The 12,365-nt window shown below is 35.5% G+C and overlaps 1 protein-coding gene across 1 annotated transcript in view; it reads left to right on the forward strand.

Annotated features, from left to right (window-relative positions):
- Window positions 1–12,365, forward strand: part of LOC149792980 (uncharacterized) — a 132,331-nt gene that overhangs the window by 49,040 nt on the left and 70,926 nt on the right. The gene's annotated exons all lie outside the window — the stretch shown is intronic.

A 12,365-nucleotide genomic window follows, 5' to 3' on the forward strand; every position in this document is an offset into this window, starting at 1 on the left:
AGCATGCATCAGAGAACCGTTTCACGGTGTAGACTATTTGTACCCAGGCACAAATAGGTAATAACAAGTATTTACTTTTGAGCCAGTCATATTTCGCCAATGACGCTTGTGCCGCAGAGTGGACATTTTTTAAAAATGATAGTCACTTGTTTGCGATTTGTGCAGTGAAAAAGATAATGTCTAACTCTTCCGTGGAATATGATTCCTAAAGTTGAATCGAGTTAACGGTAAGTAAAAGCTTAATTTTGCATCTTCAGCTGTTCTGTAATTAAAGAAGGGATTTATCGTAGAGTCACAAACATGGTACATGTAGCTCTTTTCACCGGTTGTCACATGCGCTCGCACTTGTCCCAAGAGATAAAATTTGCGAAAATCGCACGTTTTGGAGCCCGTAACTTCAGTTCGATAAAACGCAGAAAATTCAATGATAGCTTGATGAATAGAAAAATATCACAGGCGTAATCCAAGCTATAGAGTATGGTTGCATGCCTTTAAAGACGGAAATAGCGGAAGGAAATCCAGGGTCATGGGTGGGACCAAGTATTTGGAAGTTACATACCTTCTCTCTTATATAGTATGATAGAGATGGTCCTATGTCAGAACGGGTCGTGGCGGTAATCTAAGGTATTTTTGTCATTCGGTATGATTATTTTCCTTCACATTATTGTTTTTTTTTTTCCTTTTCAACATCAAGCTCGCGTCCAGCACCAATGATTCCACACTAATACGATGATAAACCCAACAGTTTTCAACGAACACTGTCGAAAAACATCTGAACAAACAGGTCTCTAACAGGTTAAAACAAATCGCCATTCGCCCAGGATCTCGGCGACCAGACTAAACGGCGCACATCCTTTTGACGTTATCAGAGCAAGCTAGGTAAAACTGCATCCTCATATCTACATCACCACTAATATGCAAGTCAAAAAGAAGATCGTTCATAAGCATCTAACTAATCACAACTTAAAATAACACATTGTATCCTTACAAAGATCAACGCTAAAGTAAGAATATTACGGCAAACGCACTCAATAAGACTGGTTATAAAGGGCTTTTTAAGCTCCATGGCGTCTCTTAAAGGACACAAACCAATTCTAATTTATATCGACCATGTTCAGTGCAATAAAGAAACGACATCTAACCTTTGCATTTGAAAGTAGATGTTTCACATACTTAATTCCAAACAATATAACCAAAAACAAACGGGACAGCTGCCTTCACATTCTAACTATTGTACCTGTGGATTACGGGAGAGGTAAAATCGCTCCCCCCCCCCCCGTTAAACTCGTCCTAAAATAACAAATGTAGATTAAACATCGTTAGTCACATGGTGCGAGCGTTACTCCATTATATCTGCATCGAATACAATGCCAAAATCTTTTTGATCAGACCTGAACTGCGCATAACATAGAAAACCGTGTAAACGGCGCAGGACAACTGTAAACATTTTGTAAGATTGCTTGAGTTGAAATCCAAGGGCAAAGTTGAACATGTGCATTCTGATTTTTATACCTAACATTTAAAATAGTTGTTTTTTGTTATCATTGTTTATATACACACCAAGCATGGCTAGTTTGCCATAGTGAAGTGTTGTGATGTGATGTGATTTGGATTTTTAACGTAGCTTTAACAAGTTTTCAGTCATAATGCTTCAATGTCTGCAATGTGGCAGTTTATAGTGATGTCTAGCACTGGGGCATCATGCCGTAGACATGTAGCATGATGTCCCACCCAGTCACATTATTCTGACACCAGGCCGACCAGTCCTAACACTAACCTCTTAATGCTGAGCGCCAAGCGAGGCAGCTTTTTTTAAGTACCATTTTGGTAAGTCTTTGGTATGACTCGGTCGGGGATCGAACCCACGACCTCCCGCATCCGAGGCCATTGTGAAACCAAAACCAGTAATAGGGATGGTCTCATTCTGAAAACAGTGGTGATATGGATTTTGTGCGTGAATTGGTGCAGTGGATAGGGCCAGCAATAGAATCTCGTGCAACATCGACCTGAGACAGCTGCCAGAAATAGCGCATTCGTATGCTGTTAATGCACTACCCTGCTTGGTAATTTCTCCAAATATACTGTTTGTGATCTAATGAAAGACAAGGCATACAGTTTATCACATTAATAGTAGAAGTCTTGAAGAATTATAAAACGGTGTGTCCAAGAATAAATTAAAACTCGGTTTGCTTGATGGTCACTGTCTGGACATTCAAAATTAGGAAAAATGTGAATTTTATGACCACTCAAGGAATAGCTAACAGACAAACAATCAAGATGGAGACGTTTTTCTAATTCTCACCAGTTTCTCCTTAACACAGAATTATCTTCACCAGTAATATTTTCCAAAATCATTTGGAAAAATTTGGATCTAACATTACACAAAAATCTGGACCAAATAATTACGATACACTCTAATGCGTGTACATGCTGGTGAATGATACGCATAACTCCTTGTACGTCGATATTCATTCTGGATCAAATAATTACGATACACTCTAATGCGTGTACATGCTGGTGAATGATACACATAACTCCTTGTACGTCGATATTCATTCTGGACCAAATAATTACGATACACACTAATGCGTGTACATGCTGGTGAATGATACGCATAACTCCTTGTACGTCGATATTCATTCTGGACCAAATAATTACGATACATTCTAATGCGTGTACATGCTGGTGAATGATACGCATAACTCCTTGTACGTCGATATTCATTCTGGACCAAATAATTACGATACATTCTAATGCGTGTACATGCTGGTGAATGATACGCATAACTCCTTGTACGTCGATATTCATTCTGAATGAAGTGGGGTTACCGGCACTTGGAAATGATTGTGAGGAATCATGTTGTGTTTATATATAACTAATTTTACGTTAACATTTTTTTTTAGAAACTAATTTTGAATTGTCTCTCGCGAGAAATGAACTGAATATGGATAAGGTTGGATAAAACAAGCCAAATGTATTATGCTTCAAAGACCCAGTGTTTGTCGTAGTTAAAATTTACTTGATATCCTTGGGGTGAGTACACTATCTTAAACGTTATTAGTAGTGCACAATTCAATATAGGTGGGTGGGGGATTGTACTCTGATTGTAAAGAAATGGCTTCACATTATAGTAATAGTGATGTCCCATTTCATTCAACATTTAGCAGTCAGTGTGTAAACGAATAACATAAAATTAAAAATCCATACTTTTTGTCTAAAAACTTTGATGCAGTGTACCCAATATGGAGTCTGTACAGGGCCGAGAAGGGGGGGGGGGGGGCAGCCGGGTATATATTTCATGGGGCCAGGGCTCGTAAGTTGGCCCGGGCCGAACAACACTTTAATTTTATAAAAGGAAAAGAAGAACTAGAAGAGTCTGGGTATTTCTTACCCCAGGGCCTGTGACCCCTCTCTACGGCTTTGAGTCTGTATGCAGTGAAAATGAAATGTCACTGATACTTACAAATAGTCCTTTTAGTGACATGGCATTTTGTATAAAACTTGGAGAAACTGAACATAAGCTGTTTTTCTGCACATACGCTTTGCAAATAAAAGCGATTCAAGTCAGTCCTTAACAGCCTTGATAGCGATTCACTCCCGCCTCCCCCCCCCCCCAATAAAAGATGGTAGGAAGGTCTGTACTGGCGATAAGATGCATTTTATGAAAAAGACAGTAACACAGTTCTCCGTGTGTTTTGGGTAATAATAATAATGACACATTTTTAATCGCAAATATTACGATAATTTCCCTAAATTAACAGTCTAGAATATTTTCATATTCTCTGCTAAACGACAGACAGATCGATCGGTCTGTCTGTTTCTCTCTCTCTCTCTCTCGTTATATATATATATATATATATATATATATATATATATATATATATATATATATATATATATTCTACCACAATTAGTAATTCAGTTTTCTATACTTTATTAAATCTCTGACCACGTTCTTAGTAGGTTCGGGGGAAAATGAAATACTTTGGTTTAATATTTCCCCTTTATGTTGACCACCAGCCACATTAAGATGCGTTCTTGTGTCCTGCTTTCTAAAGCACCCGATTATCTTTGCTAATAAATACACCGTACAACGATAAAAATCAATTTACGGTGTTCAAATATCGAAAGCAAATATCGAACACAAAACCACAGTAATAACCTTTTATTACAAATACAGAAATAATGTCACTAAACCACGAATAATATGCATAAAGCTGATTGTACAAAAAGTGCCAACTCTTGCCCATGCGTAGCCTGTTTGACAGACCGTAGACTCCACTATAGAATATCACATGGATATGACATGTATACATGTTATATTCGCTACCACTAAGCAAACTGAGCTATACTATAAAGTCCATTAGTGACAATCGTAACATCCAACGGGACTGAACGAAATATATTCTTCTAAAGCATGCAACGGCTCATATATCTTACCTGAACAATTTGTAATTTTGTTTAAATTTGTCTGAATCTTAACTTGAATTGCACTCTTACCTTGTGTAACGTGCCTTCTCACTCACCAGCGGAAATGCATACCGCCAACTACAGTAGTCCTCACTTAAATTCAGTATGTAAATATTCATGTCTATTTAGGATGCGTACTTTTCATTATCTTTAGACGTGTTTCAAAATCGAAAGACGGCTGATGCCCAAATATATAAACAAATAAGTAAAACTGACAAGGTTTTGTGTCTCTTTATTCCTGCATTATAATGGGCATTTATCCTCTTCATGTATGCCCAACATGCTTGTGAGAAAGGACTGCAACATTTGCTGGTGGAACTCCTATTTTCACCAAAATTCTGGTGAGACCTCTCTCTCTCTCTCTTAAACACACAGACACACAGACACACACACAACTTACTGTAGAAAGTATAAAGTGGGACCCTTTAATATCTTGTAAGGACCCTATAAAATTCAAATGTGGGGGTCCTCGGGACTCCATAAAATTTCAATTTAACGAAAGACCTGCATCGACGTCGACTTTTCACTTAACCACTTTAGCTGTCATACCGCTCCGGTGGCCTAGTGGATAGAACGTCCGCCTCGGATGCGGGAGGTCGTGGGTTCGATTTCCGACTGAGTCATACCAAAGACTTTTAAAAATAGTACTAACAGCTGCCTCGCTTGGCGCTCAGCATTAAGAGATTAGTGTTAGGACTGGTCGGCCTGGTGTCAGGATAATGTGACTGGGTGGGACATCATGCGACATGTCGGCAGTATGATGTCCCAGTGCTAGACATCACTATAAACTACCACACTGCAGACATAGCGATATGACTGAAAAATTGTTAAAGCTACGTTAAAAATCCAAATCACACACAAAAGCAAACACACACACACACACACACACACACACACACACACACTTTAGCTATCGCATTAGTTCTCGGGCAGATCTTGGGTGATTTTAATGTTTAGCAATTATTTAAGATAAAAGAAGGAAAGACACGGACTTCGCCTGAATTATGTCAGATTCTTTTCGGCCAGTGGACCTGCATTCAATTTGAAGACTTTTGTTTTAACAACCCAGGCAATCGTAATATATTCTTTTGTATACCTCCCCATAAGATCAGTACCGGAATTAGCAAACGCAGGGCCTCATTTCGATCATTTTGGCAGGATCCCCTGGATTTACGCGCGGGCAACCTATGAACACGACATTTGGAAATAAACTTTTAAACGCGTTTTTTTTTTTAATGTGAAATTGAACTTCAATTTTTCTTCATCGCTTTAAAATTACTTTCTCTCTGTAGGTATATTTAAAAAAAAAAATACTAACTCCTGGGGCCTCTGTGAGCGCGGAGACCGATTGGGCCAAATCGGTCCAATCGGCTTAAGGCCAGCCCTGCGTAAGATCTATATATAAACGTAAATTGTGTAATATTATGAGAATTCTGTATCTTGTGTTGTTAATGGTTACAGCTTGTAAAGACAATGCCGCAGAAAAGTCAGAATATATAAATGAAAATAAAATATGATTTTGTTATTGTAAGATATGAATTACTTTATGAACCTTTAATTAATTTTCGACATTTCGAATTTCATAAAAAGAATAGACATTATTACAGTTACTATTATTATTATTTGTTGCAGTAAACAAACACACTAAATAAACATGTATATTTTAGTAATATATACATTAACAAATTACACACATTTTAATTTTGAGCATAAATTTATCTAGATTAAAGTGCACATTTACTTAGATTGAAGTGGACATTTACTTAGATTGAAGTGGAAATTTACTTAGATTGAAGTGGAAATTTAGATTGAAGTGGACATTTACTTAGATTGAAGTGGAAATTTACTTAGATTGAAATGGACATTTGCTTAGATTGAAGTGGACATTTATTTAGATTGAAGTGGACATTTACTCAGATTGAAGTGGACATTTATATAGATTGAAGTGCTCATTTATTTAGATTAGAGTGGAAATTTACTTTCATTGAAGTGGACATTTACTTAGATTGAAGTGGAAATTTGCTTAGATGAAGTGGAAATTTACTTTCATTGAAGTGGACATTTGCTTAGATTGAAGTGGACATTTGCTTAGATTGAAGTGGAAATTTACTTAGATTGAAGTGGACATTTACTTAGATTGAAGTGCTCATTTATTTAGATTGAAGTGGTCATTTATTTTGATTGAAGTGGACATTTATTTAGATTGAAATGGACATTTACTTAGATTGAAGTGGTCATTTACTTAGATTGAAGTGGTCATTTATTTTGATTGAAGTGGACAATTGCTTAGATTGAAGTGGACATTTACTTAGATTGAAGTGGTCATTTACTTAGATTGAAGTGGACATTTATTTAGATTGAAATGGACATTTACTTAGATTGAAGTGGTCATTTACTTAGATTGAAGTGGTCATTTATTTTGATTGAAGTGGACATTTGCTTAGATTGAAGTGGACATTTACATTGAATGAAGTGGACATTTACTTAGATGAAGTGGACATTTACTTAGATTGAAGTGGACATTTATATAGATTGAAGTGGTCATTTATTTAGATGAAAGTGAACATTTATTTAGATTGAAGTGGAAATTTACTTAAATTGAAGTGGAAATTTACTTAGATTGAAGTGGACATTGACTTAAATTGAAGTGATCATTTATTTAGATGGAAGTGGAAGTTTGCTTAGATTGAAGCGGACATTTACTTAGATTGAAGTTGACATTTATTTAGATCAGAGTGGAAATTTACTTAGATTGAAGTGGAAATTTACTTATTTTGAAGTGGACATTTGCTTAGATTGAAGTGGAAATTTACTTAGATTGAAGTGGACATTTGCTTAGATTGAAGTGGAGATTTACTTAGATTGAAGTGGACATTTATATAGATTGAAGTGGTCATTTATTTAGATTAAAGTGAACATTTATTTAGATTGAAATGGACATTTACTTAGATTGAAGTGGTCATTTACTTAGATTGAAGTGGTCATTTATTTTGATTGAAGTGGACATTTGCTTAGATTGAAGTGGACATTTACATTGAATGAAGTGGACATTTACTTAGATGAAGTGGACATTTACTTAGATGAAGTGGACATTTACTTAGATTGAAGTGGACATTTATATAGATTGAAGTGGTCATTTATTTAGATGAAAGTGAACATTTATTTAGATTGAAGTGGAAATTTACTTAAATTGAAGTGGAAATTTACTTAGATTGAAGTGGACATTGACTTAAATTGAAGTGATCATTTATTTAGATGGAAGTGGAAATTTGCTTAGATTGAAGTGGACATTTGCTTAGATTGAAGTGGACATTTATTTAGATTGAAGTGGACATTTGCTTATATTGAAGTGGACATTTACTTAGATTGAAGTGGACATTTATATAGATTGAAGTGGTCATTTATTTAGATTAAAGTGAACATTTATTTAGATTGAAGTGGAAATTTACTTAAATTGAAGTGGAAATTTACTTAGATTGAAGTGGACATTGACTTAGATTGAAGTGGACATTGACTTAGATTGAAGTGATCATTTATTTAGATGGAAGTGGAAATTTACTTAGATTGAAGTGGACATTTGCTTAGATTGAAGTGGACATTTATTTAGATTGAAGTGGACATTTGCTTATATTGAAGTGGACATTTGCTTAGATTGAAATGGACATTTACTTAGATTGAAGTGTTCATTTACTTAGATTGAAGTGTACATTTGCTTAAACTGAAGTGGACATTTACCTAGATAGACGTAAACGATGCAGCAATTAAGATAACGCAGACTGCTGCGAAAACTTGCGCATTGTTCGTACTGGATTTATTAAATACACAGTAATAAATACACAGTATTAAATTCACAGTACTAAATACACATTACTATTTTTTCCCCCGCAAAAATCGTCTGATTGGCAGAACAACTTCTCAGAATTAGAAAATGTCGTAAAATATGCACTCTCTCTATTTGCTACACTTGGTCTTGTTTCTCATTTAATAACTAAGGACGGCGCATTGTCTGCTATTTCAAATCTACTCTCTTAATTGAAAGATTCGGGGTAAAAGCTCATAAATTATATTATAAAATGTAAAGTTCACACTAATTTTGAAGATTTGAGACAGAAGATACATAAATAAATAAATAAATAAATAAATAAATATTAGAACGTTTGTACCATTAACAACACCAAATGCTATAGGCTATCGGCTATAAGGAATTAATTAAGAACGTTTCAGTGCGATGGAATAAAAAAAAATATAATACAAGGGACGCAAATCTGGAAACCACGTCTTACAACCAGCCTGTAGCACTAGTTGTTTCCCCTTCAAGTTTAATATAAATACACTGGTGTATCAAATTTATCAAGCAAGTTCTATATATATTACATATGTTGTTTAAAGATCTGATATGGCAATGTACAAACATTTTATGATATAGAAGATTTACGAAAATAAATATGTATTTTATACCTAAGTACTTGTACAATAAAATCTCCGTTTATATGTTCGTCTCTCACGTTTCATTATGCCCAATGATAACGATTTTCCCAGTAGAAACCGTTATTTTATTGTTCTGCTTTGTTCTATTTTTAGCCTTATGGCCAGAATGCCATTATTTTTTCGTTCACGTGTGTGTTTGTGTGTGTCAAAATTGTGCTCTTGTTTATGTGGGTTTTACGTCTTTTAAAGCAATACTGACTATATCAAGCAGAGGAAACGGAAGCGTTTCCCAAGGACACACTCGGGCATCCGAATGTCCATGTGTCATCCATTATAATAAACCCACAACCTTTTTATTTCGAATCCGATTCTATACTAAACAAGGTGACTGCTCATGTGGCCTAATGGTTATAGCGTCCGCCTCGGATGCGGGAGGTCGTGGGTTCGATCCCCGGCCGAGTCATACCAAAGACTTACAAAAATGGTACTAACATCGGTCTCGCTTGGCGCTCAGCATCAAGAGGTTAGTGTTAGGACTGGTCGGCCTGGTGTCAGGATAATGTGACTGGGTGGGACATCATGCTACATATCTGCGACATGATGCCCCAGTGCTAGACATCACTATAAACTGCCACATTGCAGACGTCGTAGCGATATGACTGAAAAATTGTTAAAGCTATGTTAAAATCCAACACACACACACACAAACACACACTAAACTAGGCACCGCAGCTACCCAAAAATTAAGGACGACCAATAATCAAGCAAACTGCATTTTCCTTTCGATTTTAATTTAAAAGAAATGGAAAATAAATTCGCTAAATCTAGTCGAGGGACGTGGTCATTTAACGCTATATGTCGGATTGTGGAAATATATACTTTGCAACAAACATCAAAGAAGGCCGAAACAAATCTGTGCAAATTATTTATAAACCGACTGATATACATATGGTCAAGTTTAAGTAGGTACGTAGCATTTTGTTCAAGTACAAAAGCTACAGTGCTTATTAATGGCTCTTTTTATGAGACATCTCCTGATAACTGGCAATATATATGGGTAATTTCGTTACTTTTGCTATCATTTTTACCTCTTTATAGAGACATCTGTCAGTTAAAGACATAGTTATGTGGTCGCTTTAATGTCCGTTATAGTCACTTTTTACGATACGTGTAACACCCAATTTTATTTTCTTATATCTCACGCCAATTTAAATTGGCTGTGTTTGAAGCAAACAATGCTCTGTGCTATATGTTACAGTACAATGTTCATCGATATATCTGTCTGTCTGTCTTTTTCGTTCTCTTTTTATTAACTTACTCGTAATTATACTTAGATCTTGTAAACAATGGCATGGTATTTTACTTTTTTGAAAATATTTTTCTCTACATACGGACATACTCTTTTCAGTAAGCAAAATCTAGTCGTAGCCTTTTGCATACAGGATATCGAAACGTACAAAATGCATGCGGTCGTCTCATGGGCAACGAGTGTCCATGTGCCATGCATTATAATAGATGCGATATTAAAGACAGATAAACGAAATGAAACAAATAATCAGCATAGCAGCGCTACACCTGAAGAGATTTCTAGATGACCATCTAAGATTCATTGCGGTAAATCTGCCGGAATTGTGGGAGGGGTTTGGTTACTGTAATATTTCCTTTGTTCCTAATTAATGTTGCTTCGGCCAATGCAAGCCTTCCTATCTTTTTAGTGTCAAGGTCTTTTACGACTAACTAGAATCCATTGTTTTTATTTGGCAAACAATATGTGCAGAAAAACAGCTTATATTCAATCTCCAAGTTGTATACACAATTTTCTTCTTGCCATTAAATGGACAAACAGGTATCGACTATTTTTTATAATTAGTTATTTTCTCACACGCTCACTGTTAAATCTCGATTGAAGCCTAACTGAAAGAAAAGGGACATCACTATTACCATAATTTGTAGCCATTTCTTAACAGAGTACCATCCCCTACCCACCTGTACTGAATTGTACATTACTAGCAGCCCTTACGCCGCTACTTAAAGGGGACAAAAACCCCGACCTGCACAATTGTATTGTAAATAGAAGGATATTTAGTAGTTTGTGTATATAATCTATCCCGACTATTTTTTTCTTTGCATCTATTGTATTTGCACAAACATTTCATACAAAATATTGTCCTGTATTCCGAGATCAAACGGAAAGAACCTGCCCCGAATTTGTTAGCTCCCTTCATACAAACAGGATGTGACGTCATTTGAGACGATTAACGTATAAGAGCTGTATTCAATTTGTGCAGCGAAGTGTCAAGTAGAAACAAGATGGTTCAATGCGCAGCTCTAACTTTGTGAATAATAGCATTTCTGGAACAACCCTCAATTATTTTACTCTTTTTTTTTCTCCATCTTTGAAAAGTAAGAAATTATCTACCAAATTAAATAACATTAAAGAAATGTTTACGCTTTTTCATTCAATGTTTCCAACATCAATTTATTATGCACGTTTAATTTTGTAAAACTGCATCGGATGAATATGCATTTTCTTCCACACTTACGTTCAAGACTGTTTTCCACTCGTTTTATAATAAACCCTTCCTTCCCATTCTGCATTCATCTTGTTGGTGTAATGTCGATAACAAAGAAAAAAAAAATCACTTATAATTGAAAGTCTGTGTATAAACTCGTTTGATTTCTTATAACTATACACACCGGAACACCACGATACAATTTTTTAAACAAATGTTACTGTCAACTTTCTTAATTGATAACTCTATTATACTAACATTATTCATTAATGTGGTAATTACTCTCAAACTCGGACCAGGCTGATTCGGTACAAATCGCTGACTGATTTGGCCCATATATCTGGCTGATTCTCCAAACTTCCAAGCTGATTCGGACCATGTGAAATATTATTCAGTTTAGTCCAGGATTTAAATGTGACATTTAAATTTGTTTTTAAAGATGATCTACTCATTATGTCCCAAGTACGATGAGCAGTTCAAATATGCATTTAAAGTAACAAAATCCCGTTAGTACGCGTGATCATGGTATTGTTATATATAATAAAATGATGTAATCATGTTTATTGTGCATCGGCAATTTAGCAGTGAAATATTTCTTGAACTTATCGTTCAACTTTAAATAGTTTGTTTTATTGAGAAATAATAAAATTACGAACACTGACAAAAAAGAAGAAATTAACTAAATGATGGGCGTAGTACATGTGAGCTTTCAGAAACTGTCCGAATTCTGTGCATTAGCCATGATGTTGAACTCAATAGCGACCGGATTTCCTGAGTAGGCGTCAGTGATGCTTTTTATCGAGTTCAAGTATCATTCATCAATGGTTAGCAAATCTCAATGAAAAATCAGATTAAATTGTTCAGTTAGAGAGATGATACTATAACCCTTTTTCATTATTGACGGTCAGCAAGAATTCAGTCGATTTTGGGTTATAGAGGTCCATGCCATAAAGT

This window comes from Sinohyriopsis cumingii, chromosome 8 (assembly GCF_028554795.1).
Source record: "Sinohyriopsis cumingii isolate HCF-2022 chromosome 8, ASM2855479v2, whole genome shotgun sequence".
NCBI classification, from domain to species: domain Eukaryota; kingdom Metazoa; phylum Mollusca; class Bivalvia; order Unionida; family Unionidae; genus Sinohyriopsis; species Sinohyriopsis cumingii.